At 42.7% G+C, this 12,068-nt stretch overlaps 1 protein-coding gene across 9 annotated transcripts in view; it reads right to left on the bottom strand.

The window, feature by feature from the left end:
- TBL1X (transducin beta like 1 X-linked) overlaps positions 1 to 12,068 on the bottom strand; it is a 296,176-nt gene that overhangs the window by 125,403 nt on the left and 158,705 nt on the right. For 8 of the 9 annotated variants that reach the window (XM_074992632.1, XM_074992672.1, XM_074992641.1 and 5 more), the window contains one exon: positions 3,421 to 3,528. The exons of the other annotated variant lie outside the window; for it this stretch is intronic. The gene's annotated coding sequence lies outside the window, so the exon portion shown is untranslated. The remainder of the gene's footprint in view (positions 1 to 3,420; positions 3,529 to 12,068) is intronic. 9 annotated transcript variants of the gene reach the window in all.

The raw sequence follows: 12,068 nt of genomic DNA, 5'->3' as shown, positions 1-12,068 counted from the left end.
GTTATAATTTATTTAGGGAGAATAGAGGGGGGTCAGAGTAGCATTTTACATTGAATTCATATTCACCTCTTTTATAGTTACTGGTAATTTGGAACCACAGGATCTTGAACACGTATGAGTCTATGTTCTAAAAAAGCCCCAGCTCTATTACAGACCCAAACCAGAGAACAGAAGCAGTCACTCCATAAACACCTATGTGTAACATGTGGAAAGAATAGCTGTGTAGTACTTGCAGTGGACTTACACTAGGCAAATATACATGGTGGGGGTTTCATGCAACCAGTAAAAAATATTAGGTTGTAAAAGCCATAGATGATCATTTTCTAACACAAAGAGTATTGCACTTAACGTGAGGTAACTCTGTTTTGGCCCTCATTATCATGGCTAAAGTCCCTGGCCTATAAATTCATAGTTGCCTAAAAACCAGTGATCAAAACCTGATCATGTTCAGTATGGGCACACAGTGTATATATACACACTTGGTACTTCAAAAACATGAGCAAAATTATGAGTTAAATTCACTGAGAAGAAAAATCTGGACAGAAAATGGTGACTGCAAAGGGGGTTCTTTAAAAGCCTTTTATATGTTGGCCAAAAAGCAATGATTTAAAAAAAAAAAAAAATCAAGGAAAAGAACAACTTTGGATAAAAGCCCATTCTGCTTAAGTGGAGTAAAGGCAGCAATTACAAAAATGACATACAACAAATAGAGAAAAAGGAGGAAATAGATATAACTCAATATAAATTATAAGTCATAAAGTACAGAAAGCTCATAAGGGAAACTACAGACATCAGAAGAAAAATTCCTGAGTCGCAGGGCTAAGGACAATAAAACATTAAGGAATTAAGTAAATTATATACAAAACAAACCACAGCAAATATCAGTAGGTCTATTGCTAGAGAGAGATGGTAAAATTGTTACTGATGCAGATCATGCATCAATAAATATTTCTTTTCTGAACTTGGAAGGAAGCAGAATGATACACTTGTATCACATGAGGCTTGTCTACACCCTCCCCCAACTTCGAAGGGGACATGTTAATCAGGGCAACGGGAGATTACTAATGAAGTGCTGCAGTGAATACGCAGCACTTCATTAGGCTAATTCTCTCCCGTGGCAACTTCAAAGCGTCAGACTTTGAAGTGCCAGCATGCGTGTAGCTGCGGGCACTTCAAAGTGCCCATGATACTTTGAAATGCCTTTACTCCTCAAAATTTTGGTGAGTAAAGGCACTTTGAAGTGCCCACAGCTACACGCATGCCAAAACATCAAAGTCTGACACTTCGAAGTTGCCGTTTGGGAGAATTAGCCTAATGAAGAGCTGCGTATTCATTGCAGCACTTCATTAGTAATCTCCCATCGCCCTGATTAACACGCCCCCTTTGAAGTTGGGGGCATGCGTAGACCCAGCCATGAGGATGATCATACTTTTCTGCCCATTAGTAATAAGGGAGACATTAGACAATGTCTAATGCAAAGATTTGTATCAGCAGATTTGGATAAAATGCATCCAAGAGTTCTAAAAGGATTGGCTAAAGAGACTTCTGGCTCACCACAGTTATTTTTTTAATAAAGGTTGGAATACCAGGAACATTGCAAAAGACTGGAAGAGTGCTAATATTTTGCCAATATTGAAAAAGATAACACCCCAGCTAACCATAGGCTGTATAGCCTCCCAACGATCCCAGGAAAATGGTGGGAAAAGCTGATTTCCAATTCAACTGATAAAAGAATTCAAGCATAGGACTGTAATTGAGGCCTGTCAACAATGTTCTATGGAAAACAAGTCTTGTCAAACAAATCTGATTTAATTATTTGATCAGATTGCAAGTATAGTTGTTATAGATAATTGTATGACTGAAATTCACCTAGGATTCTGTAAGACATTCAGCTTAGTACTGGGTGACATCCTGCTTAGAAATTCCTTAGAAATGTAATTCTCCAATTAAACACTTTCTAATAAATATTTTAATGTTTGAATTGAAAATCTGCATTGTCTTTTGCCCCTCTCCATCCCTTTCTCCTCCCCATTCATCCCCAAAAGTTAAAAAGGGAAAGGAAAAAAATCTCTGGACAATTGTGAAAAGTGAACAAGCAAACTTGAAATAAAGGGGTATGGAAGGAAATTTCAGAAAGTTTATAAAATAGACACAAATGAATGTTCCCTAGAAGACAGCGATGATGGGACAGTAACAGTCATGTTGAAGAGCAGCCAACTAATCCCTAATAAGAAGTTGTTAGATTTCCTTGAATTCATGAACTGCTATACTTCATGGCTGGGTCTCCACAGAGATGCCCTGTTGGCAGCTTCAGGCTAATGAGAAGTCTCGCAATTGCAAATGGCTGCTCATTAGCATAGTCGCCCCAGAACTCACTGGCGGCAGAGGGAGGTGCCAGCAGTAAACAGGCTGTGTAGATGTGCTTCTGCCAGCAAAAACCCCATCTGTTGCCAGCCCCTTGTGCCTGAATTTTTCTGCTGGCAGCAAGATCTCACATGGCTATGCTAATGAGCAGTCATTTGTAGTTCCTAGACTGCTCATAAGCATGAAGCTGCCAGCAGGATGCCTCCATGTAGACCCAGCCCATAGAATTGCTAATCCTTTGCTAACGTGCAAATGATGAGCCCATGTGTTTGTGGTGAGGATTAGCTCTGTATGTAAAGGCTTTGATCTCCCTCTTTACTGGTTACACAATCTTGAAGGCCTTAGTTGACATGTTCCCTGATAGAAGTCCACCAATAGCATGAAGGAGCCAAAACTTAACCAAGAATTCTGCACCAGATCATTGAGAAGTATCCCACCGTCTGTAGTTAGCATAACTCCCAAACCCACTGAGAGATGTACGACCTCTTGGAAAGTATCATGTAAGCATTGTGATACCATACCCAGGAAACTGGAAATTCTGCAGGACACATTAAGACAGATCTCATGCAAAGAGAAAAACAATTTTGCAAATAATTTTGTAAGGACTCTGGCCTAATGTAAATGAAGACAGCTCTAAATACATTTTCTTTAACAGAGGAGGTCTGAGAATACATTCCTTCTGTAGCAGAGATTTTTCTAGAGTAGTTAACTAACACAGAATCTGCTTAGCAGTGATAGCTTGCTTCTTTGCTCTTTTTCCTGGGATTTTTTATAATTTGGAGGAGTTGTAAAAGGAATTTCAGGAAAATGAAAACAATGACCAATAATATTTATAGACTTTTCTCGAATGAGATTGAGGGAATCTGGGAATAATTCAGTCTGAAATGAAGGTGCAAATGGAGACTTAACATAACACTTTCTATGAAATGCAGGTGTTATCTTGTTGTGCTCCAGCTATGATAAGGAGTTAGGTCAGCAGAGAAAAATCTGAAAGGGGAGAGAATGGGAGAATTACATTCTCACGGTAAGACCATTTTTGGAATTCCATTAGTTTACCTGGTTGTGAAACCTTTGAGCTGCTGAACACTGCTCCTTGCAGGCTGCTGTCGAGAGTCTGGGGGGTTGAGTTACCATTGAGATCACCACATCCGACAGTTGATAAGTCTGGAATGAGAGGCAGAGAGACCCCGTCAGACCGGGTTACAGGGCCTCAAATGAGGAGCACTTGTCTGTTTTCCTCTTGGCCTTCTCCAGTTTATCAACCATTATTTTTTTATCAACTTCTGAGATGGGAGGTTTATCTGAACCTCGTGGAAATAGAGCTAGACAGAAAAAGGCACAGAAACAAGACACATAAGGACTCACGCTGTTCAATCAGTGCGTGTCTGGGTGCAAGACACCTTTTAGGAATTTAGGACACTAACAGAAGACTCAAGACAATTTGGACTGGTGTACAAATTTCTGCCCTTTCACTGGGCACCTGGTTCAAGTCTGACAAAAGAGCTGCAGTAAATAGAATTCAAAATTCAGTACACTCTATTGCAAGCAGAGCTTCCCCTATACTGGGAATTTCCACAAAATTTAAATTCACTTTTTGCCGGGTAAGTAGAACAAAATCAGCTTGATAGACCAAAGCATGGCCTCTCTTGGTCTTTTAGGAAGGTTGGAGTGGAAATCTTTATGGAGTCAAATATGAGAAGTGCGCCAGAATTTTTATATCCACAAAAGCCTGTTTTCTGCACTCTTCAAATACCAGAGACTTTTTTTGTGCCTTCTTTTATGTCTTTCCAGTGGAGCCTTATTTCATTGCTTCCGTCTGGAACAGCCTCCATTTGCCTAACTTACTTTTTGATTTTTTTCCCTAATGTACATTTCAATCCCCACCTCTTTTCCCAGCTGATTTCCTGAGTTCTTTCCAATAAAACGTACTGGGGAGAAACAACTTATTGAACTTTTTATTGAGTTGTTGTCTTCTCCAAAGATACCCAATAACACACTAACCATAGAATCATAGAATACTAGGACTAGAAGGGACCTTGAGAGGCCATTGAGTCCAGCCCCCTGCCCTCATGGCAGGACCAAGTACTGTCTAAACCATCCCTCATAGACATCCATCTAACCTGTTCTTAAATATCTCCAGCGATGGAGATTCCACAACCTCCCTCAGCAATTTATTCCGCTGTTTGTCCACCCTGACAGTTAGGAACTTCTTCCTAATGTCCAGCCTAAACCTCCCTTGCTGCAGTTTAAGTCCATTGCCTCTGTTCTATCCTTAGAGGCCAAGAAGAACAAGTTTTCTCCCTCCTCCTTGTGATACCCTTTTAGATACTTGAAAACTGCTATCATGTCCCCCCTCTATCTTCTCTTTTCCAAACTAAACAAGCCCAATTCTTTCAGCCTTTCTTCATAGGTCACGTTCTCCAGACCTTTAATCATTCTTGTTGCTCTTTTCTGGACCCTCTCTAATTTCTCCACATCTTTCTTGAACTGTGGTGCCCAGAACTGGACACAACACTCCAGCTGAGGCCTAACCAGCGGCGAGTAGAGTGGAATGACTTCTCATGTCTTGTTCACAACACACCTGTTGATGCATCCTAGAATTATGTTGGCTGTTTTTGCAATAGCATCACGCTGTTGACTCATATTTAGCTTGTGGTCCACTATAACCCCTAGATCACTTTCTGCTGTACTCATTCCTAGACAGTCTCTCCCCATTTTGTATGTGTGACACTGACTGTTCCTTCCCAAGTGGAGCACTTTGCATTTGTCCTTATTAAACTTCATCCTGTTTACCTCAGTCCATTTCTCCAATTTATCCAGATCATTTTGAATTATGACCCTGTCTTCCAAAGCAGTTGCAACCCCTCCCAGCTTAGTATCATCTGCAGTGTAATAAACCATGTAATAAAACATTTAATTCCTCAATCAATTTGTAAAATAAGTCTCGTTAGAGACTGGTTTCATGAATCCAGTCCTGATTTTCCATCTGTTTTGCACCACATATTCATTTTCATTTGTACAATGTGACTATAAACCATAAATTCCAAACTCTATATCCTCATTGTATAGACACCCATTTTGCACAGGTGTAAACTGACTCCTCAAGGGATGAGGCAATGGAGAAATCAGGCTTTCGATGTTGTTTTGATTAGTTTTGCTACCAAGAACAGATGAACTATGAATGAACTGACAAAAGTAGGGCTAGAATTCTCACAGACACTTGGAATGTATTTAACAGCAGAGGAGTGGGGAAAAAACCAAAACAAAACAAGTGATGAAAAGGGGACAGTGGGACAGAGCATTGGAGAGTAAGCTAACACTGCACTATCACCCTCAGTAGTGTCTCTTGCTCCCTATGGCTGGGCCCAGTTCCACACTCACTGAAAGGTTAGGGTGGAAGACAATGGAAAAAGAGCCAAACCTGCATGTACTATATCACATCATTACTCAGTTTGGAAACATCTCATGTGATCTGGGGGCATTTCATGCACTTCATTTCAACTCTCAGTTTCCCAGATCACCATGACAAAACTATAGCTCTAACGAAAAGTCTAAATGAGTTTATCTGATGAATGTGGGCTCCTGTATATTTATAGAATAATGAGAGATGAACTATTTCATTCCAACCTGAGAACTTGAGGTTAAATTGTTTTTCTTTCAGTTATCTTATTCTGAGTATTCTGAGCCCATTCTAATATCTCCAAAAGGTGTAACTTTGTAAATAGGGAATGTGGCACTGTAGAAGTGTGAGAGGAAGGCCAGGCAAGGCAGCGGTTAAACAAGGCCTGTTGGCCCAATCAGCCCCATCCTGGTTAACCTGCGGCCAGTGTCAAGCCTGGAGAGGTATAAAAGGAAGCCAGCCCAGTTTGGGGCTGACCAGCCAAGAGGCAGGAGCTGGTTCTGAGGCAGGAGGCCCCAGACCAGAGCTGCCGCCGGAGGGTGCAGCCCAGGACACTCCCCCAGGTAGTGAAGGGGGTGGGGAGCCCCTCCCCAGAGAACCCCGCTCCTGCCAAAGGGGGAACTAGACTCTCGGGGCCACGCCCCAAACTCAACCCATAGACTCTCGGGTGGGGCTGAAGACCCACCCAACAGGCCTTGGCCAGAGGGCCAAGCCACTAGGCCATCCTATCCCAGGTGTGAACTGATCACAGGCACCCTAATTATGTTTTGAAACTGTACAGTTCTTCTTCCTAGTTTATTGAAAAAGCTAGAACTCCACCTATAAAAATTATTCAGTAAATGTGAAGTTAGCCCACATTCAATATCATGACACCTGCGCAAGCCACAAAAGATAAGTTATAATGTTGCCGGTACAGACCAGTGCTCCTCAGCTGGTGTGCTGCGGCACACTGCTGTGCCATGAAGCAGCGCCTAGTGTGCCTCAGATCAGCATGCCGAGAGCGCAGTCAGCAGCTCTGCACATGTGCCCCACCTCTTGATGGGAGTGTGACGGGGCTCAGGGGTCCCCAAGCTCTGCACCCTGTCTGCAGACAGGAGTGACTCTCGCTCAGCAGGAGAGCAGCTGACAGTTTATTGGCTGACAGGACACAGCGTTTTACAGAAGAGTCAGTGCAGCAGGCAGGGACAGTCAGTCCAATCCATGCTGGGGAGAGGAGGCCCCTGAGCCTCCGTAGCCAGGGCCTTGCCCCCTCCTCTGTCTCTCTCTCTCTCCCAGCCCAGACTAACTGCTTTCCAACTCCCATTTCCAATTCAAACCCCTCAGGCTCCACCTCCCCCTTTGTCTGCAGTCCAGAGGTGTCACCTGGTCACCAGGTTACCCTCAGCAGGAGCCCCCCACCCTCTGTGAACCACACACATACACACACCTATCCCCCACTACTTCACTGGGAGGAGTGTGTGGGGGAAGAGGTGGCGGTGGCTCTGGGTAAGCAACAGTGGTGGTAGCAGCTCTGGAGAGTCACCAGCATCAAGTTAGAGCTAGGGTGGGAGACCTGGGGGTTCCTGGCTCTGGGGGAGGGATGAGGGGATTGGGTTACAGTGGGAAGCTGGGGTGCCTGGTTCTGGACAAGGGGAGGGGAACTGGGTTAGAGTGGGAGGCTGGGGGTGCCAGGCTCTGGAGCAGAGAAGGGGGATTGGGTTATAGCAGGGAGCTGGGCGTGCTGGGTTGTGGAGGAGGGGAACGAGACTGCATTAGAGTGGGGAGCTGGGGATGCTTGGGGCGATGCTCAGCGGGGGGGATTGGGTTATACGTATTGGGGGTGCTGCAAAAGTATAATGAGTGCTGAAGCGTGCGTGAGGAGACAAAGGTTGCTGGGCACTGTTCTAGACAACAATCAACAGATCCACAATCTATCCTTCTGCAGGATCACGGATTTTAACACACACTGTAAAAACAGATAAAGACCCCCTACTACAACTCTGATTTATTTAAATATTGTGTGACTACATATTTAATGCTCTCCATTCTCATTACACTCATAAATTTGTTGGACTAAGGCTTCTAACAAATACTGGTGAACTGTATCATTGCCTGCTTTTATCAATAGCTTTCTCAAATATACTACTAGCAAAGCAACAGAACCATTTAAAGGCTATTCATCTTTTACCTTTTGTTATATAGGACTAGGTATTATTAATTGTTTTTGTTGCTATTAAAGGCAATAGACTTGATATGGATGGCTCCCCTTGCTCATGTAGTGCTGTGCAGAGTTCAACCCAGCTCTGTCTAAATTGGATTGGTCTAACAGATTAATGTTGTCAACAACACATACCGATAAATGCACAACAAAACTGTTGCTGGAATAGAGGGGTTATTGCTGGAACACCTCAGACATATTACTGATTACATTTGGGATCCAAATGTTGCCAGTTCTATAAAAAGTCAGGAGGCTATTTATTTTTGAAGCTGATGTGAAAGAAGGCAGTACAGTCATAATTCAAGGATATTAGCAGATGGCCAGAGACCCTCATCACTCTTTAGCTCTATAAATAATTCACGTATCCCAGTTACATTAACCTTTTTCCTGCATCTAATTTATGGACAGAATGAACGAAAAGAATCAAAGTGCTAATCCCAATGTAATGTTTTGGTTTTGTATCTTGATCACCACAGTCATGAGAAGAGTTCCTGTCAAGTATTTGCAGTAAATTGAAAATTAAATGCATTATAGAAACCTTTTATGGAGAAGACCCAGTGGACTCCTGGAAGAAAAGCAAGAGACTGCAGCATTTCTTTTATTAGTAACATTTTCATGGATATCATTACTGCAGAATCAGATACCATTTCAAGGGATCAGAACTCAAGAGGTTAGTAGTACTGGCGGGGCAAAACACACAGCTCAGGAGGAAAGAGCATCTTGCCTTCTTGGTGCTAAAGACTTCAGCAGATTTATTCTATTGGATCGACTGGAGGGCTGAATGACAATCCCTCTCAGGCAGAGCAAAGGAATAGAAGTAGGTGGTGGTAGTGGGATGGTGAAGGAGTAAGTAGAGGAAAGCAGAAATTTATTATACAGAATTTACATGCAGAAAAGCAGATGTTCTGTGGCAAGGGAGGTTTAGATTGGACTTTAGGAAAAACTTCCTGTCAGGGTGGTTTAGTACTGGAATAAATTGCCTAGGGAGGTTGTGTAATATCCATCACTGGAGATATTTAAGAGCAAGTTAGATAGACATCTATCAGGGATGATTGGTTAACAATTTTTTTATGTCAGGCCCCACATTTAATTCCTGCCATTAGCAGGGTCACCCTCATCTGTCTAATGTAATCCAAACTGACAGAACCCTTGCCTATGTTCATATGGGGAAAAAAATAACTTTTTGGCATGTGTAAGAAAATAATTATGTAGAATATAAAAATGTTATTAATTGGTATATAAATGTGAATACACACACACAAAAACAGTAACATATTTCAACATTTTTAACTGGATGAATAAGCCTAAGATTCAGCAGCCAATGATGCTATGCCCTCCCTGCGAAATTTCATGTCCCCCAAGGGGGCCTACCCCCCTCATTGTGCACCCCTGTTCTAGATGGCACTTGGTCATGCTGTGTGGGCAGGGGACTGGATTCGATGACCTCTTGAGGTCCCTTCCAGTTCAAATGTTCTGTGATTCTATTGGTCAAGTGCCCTTTTGAATCCCACAGGTTGCCCCAGGAAGTTGTCTGGGCAACTGCACAGACTTTGGCCTGATGCAACTCCACTCTTCATCTTGTCTCCTGACCTTTCGTCTCAGATTGCTGCCTGACTCTGAAGCATTCCTTTTGACTCCAGACTAGAACTGTCTCTGATCTCAGACTCTGGCCTGACTCAGCCCCTGATACCAGTGTGGTACTACCAAAGGTGGCATAGGAGAATGGGGGACAGGCAACGGGGTGGGTGCATGGCACCAGGATACTGCTGCTCTCCTTCCCCTTCCCCTCCACTATTAGGGGCAAGGGGAAAGCACATAACATTCCTCTTATTTCAAACTGGTGAGGGAAGGGGGCAGAGGAAGAGTGATGGAAGCTGTGTGGTTTCCCCTCACTCCCTGATAGGCAGGGAAGAGAGGATGACCTTCTGAAAGATATGATTTAGTCAAACACACATTATTGGGCTCAGTTAGGAGAAATTTAATGTCCTGTGATTATAGAGGAGGTCACATTAGATGAGCTAATGATTCTCTCTCTCCTTAAATGCCATCAACGACCTATGGACAGAGACTATCATCTTGCCTCGTGGTTAGGACACTGAATTAAGTAACAAGGTATGGGTTCAATTGCTTGCTCTGCCATAGACTTACTCTATGATCTTGGACAAGTCCGACACCCTTAGGACCTGACCAGTGCTGGACAAGAGAATTTGCCGGACCCAAGGAAGTCATTATTGTCCAGCAGCATTATCAACACTTCAGCTGCTTACTGGGCTCTTACAAGACATTTAGTGGTAAAGTAAAGCTAAATAGCAACACATTACACTGAGAGCCAGGACTGGCGGGGGAAACAAACTTTATGGGACCACAGGAAACTTGGCCACACCCATGATAAGTAGACATCTGACGAACTAAACTCATGCCAGACCACAGATGCTCCCAGACAAGAGCGCCAGATTAGGGAGGTTCAGCCTGTATCTCAGCACCTTACAGCAGTACATTAAGCAACATGGCTAATATCAGTCACATATGTGTTCTCTCATTCTCTCCAGAGGGGAGTGCGACAACTAGCAAAGCCGTATGCTTCAATAGAGGCACCTTTTTAAAATAACACTTTCTGTGCCTTGGCTGTACAATGACAGTGAATACTGCCTCTCACACTTTTTGTCAATCTTCTCAACTTGATGGTAAGTTTTTCGAGGCAGGTATCATTTACTAGGTCTTGGTCTGGTGCCCAGAACAATAGGGCCTTAGTTGGCATCCAGCTATCTAGTAACATAGGTCAGTGATTCATAAACTTATAAAGGCAACCCACAAGTTGTTTTTTTTTTCCTTCTTTTTTGGGGACCCAACACAACCCTGGCTCCAGCCCATTGCTCCCCATTTGTCCTCAGTCCAAGCTCACTGTTCCACTTTCCAGCTTTGGCCACATACTTACGACATCATGGAAGGGCCAGGGAGCACATCCTGGGCACACACAACTCACTAGACCCTCCTTACGACCCATTGTGTATGGAACAATGATGCAGGTAATAAAATAATCATACTTTATATCTGCATAGTGACCCATATTATATATATCATCTTATTTTTGGCACCCAAAGCATATGGGCATCTCCTTATAAAAGAAAAGAAAAGAAAAAAAAAAAGAAAAAGCTTGCAGTGTTAGCCTCAACTGTTGTATGGCTACACAATAATAGCCTGGAAGTTTTAACTTGTCAGAGGGGTGGCTTTAACTCTTTTTTTGTGTCATTATTATATCATGTGCACCTACAACTCCAAAGAAGATTACCGTATGTAAACCACAATGAAGAAGAGTGGTCCTATTACACCTCCCAAAGTCTCTAATCCTATTTCTGATGCTTGCGGTTTGCAAATCAGCCATCAGACTATACTTGAGCAAGTCTGTCAACCACTCTCTCCCTTAATCTTTCGTTCCCATTTATATCACAGCACTGTTGTGTCATGCAAAATAAGAAGACAAAAATCAACAGATGACATCTTGGTCCCACTTAAATGTATGACAGCATTCTTAGACTCCAGGATTTCACCCAAGGATTTTAACTTTTTGCCGGAAAGGAGACAATGGCTATAAGCCCTATAGGTATAAATTTATGTGAAATTGGTTTTATTTTGCTGTTCTTTTCCCCTGGTCTACATAGGCATAAAACTAATACAGGATGTCTTTTAAGTATTAGGAGGATTTTGGGGAATGGACTGGTATCACTGACTTAGGTCTAGCACAGAACAGGCAACATTGTATGTAACTCTCTACAACTCAAAAATCATTGTATCTACATCCAAATCAAATATTCACATCCTGGACCTGACTCGCAGAAATCTGTACTTGGGCCAAACAATGACATGAGCTTTTGAACAAGAAGTCAATGAAGTTAAATCCATTTGCCCCAAGTCTGAATTTGGTTCTCTTCATACGTATTCAGAAGTCAAAGGTGAGCATATCTGTCTACTGTGCCTTTGCTCCTCATCTGAATTTCCCCGTAAATCTCGCCTACGCTTTTTGGGAACCAAAGGCCAGATTCAGAAAGATGTATAGAGATGCAAATAGGTGCCTAATAAGATTTACAGAAGAGCCTAAGCAGTTTAGAT

Source organism: Carettochelys insculpta, chromosome 1 (genome assembly GCF_033958435.1).
Source record: "Carettochelys insculpta isolate YL-2023 chromosome 1, ASM3395843v1, whole genome shotgun sequence".
NCBI lineage: Eukaryota > Metazoa > Chordata > Testudines > Carettochelyidae > Carettochelys > Carettochelys insculpta.
Note: the sequence above shows the minus strand (reverse complement) of the source record. Positions and strands in the feature narration are given on the sequence as shown.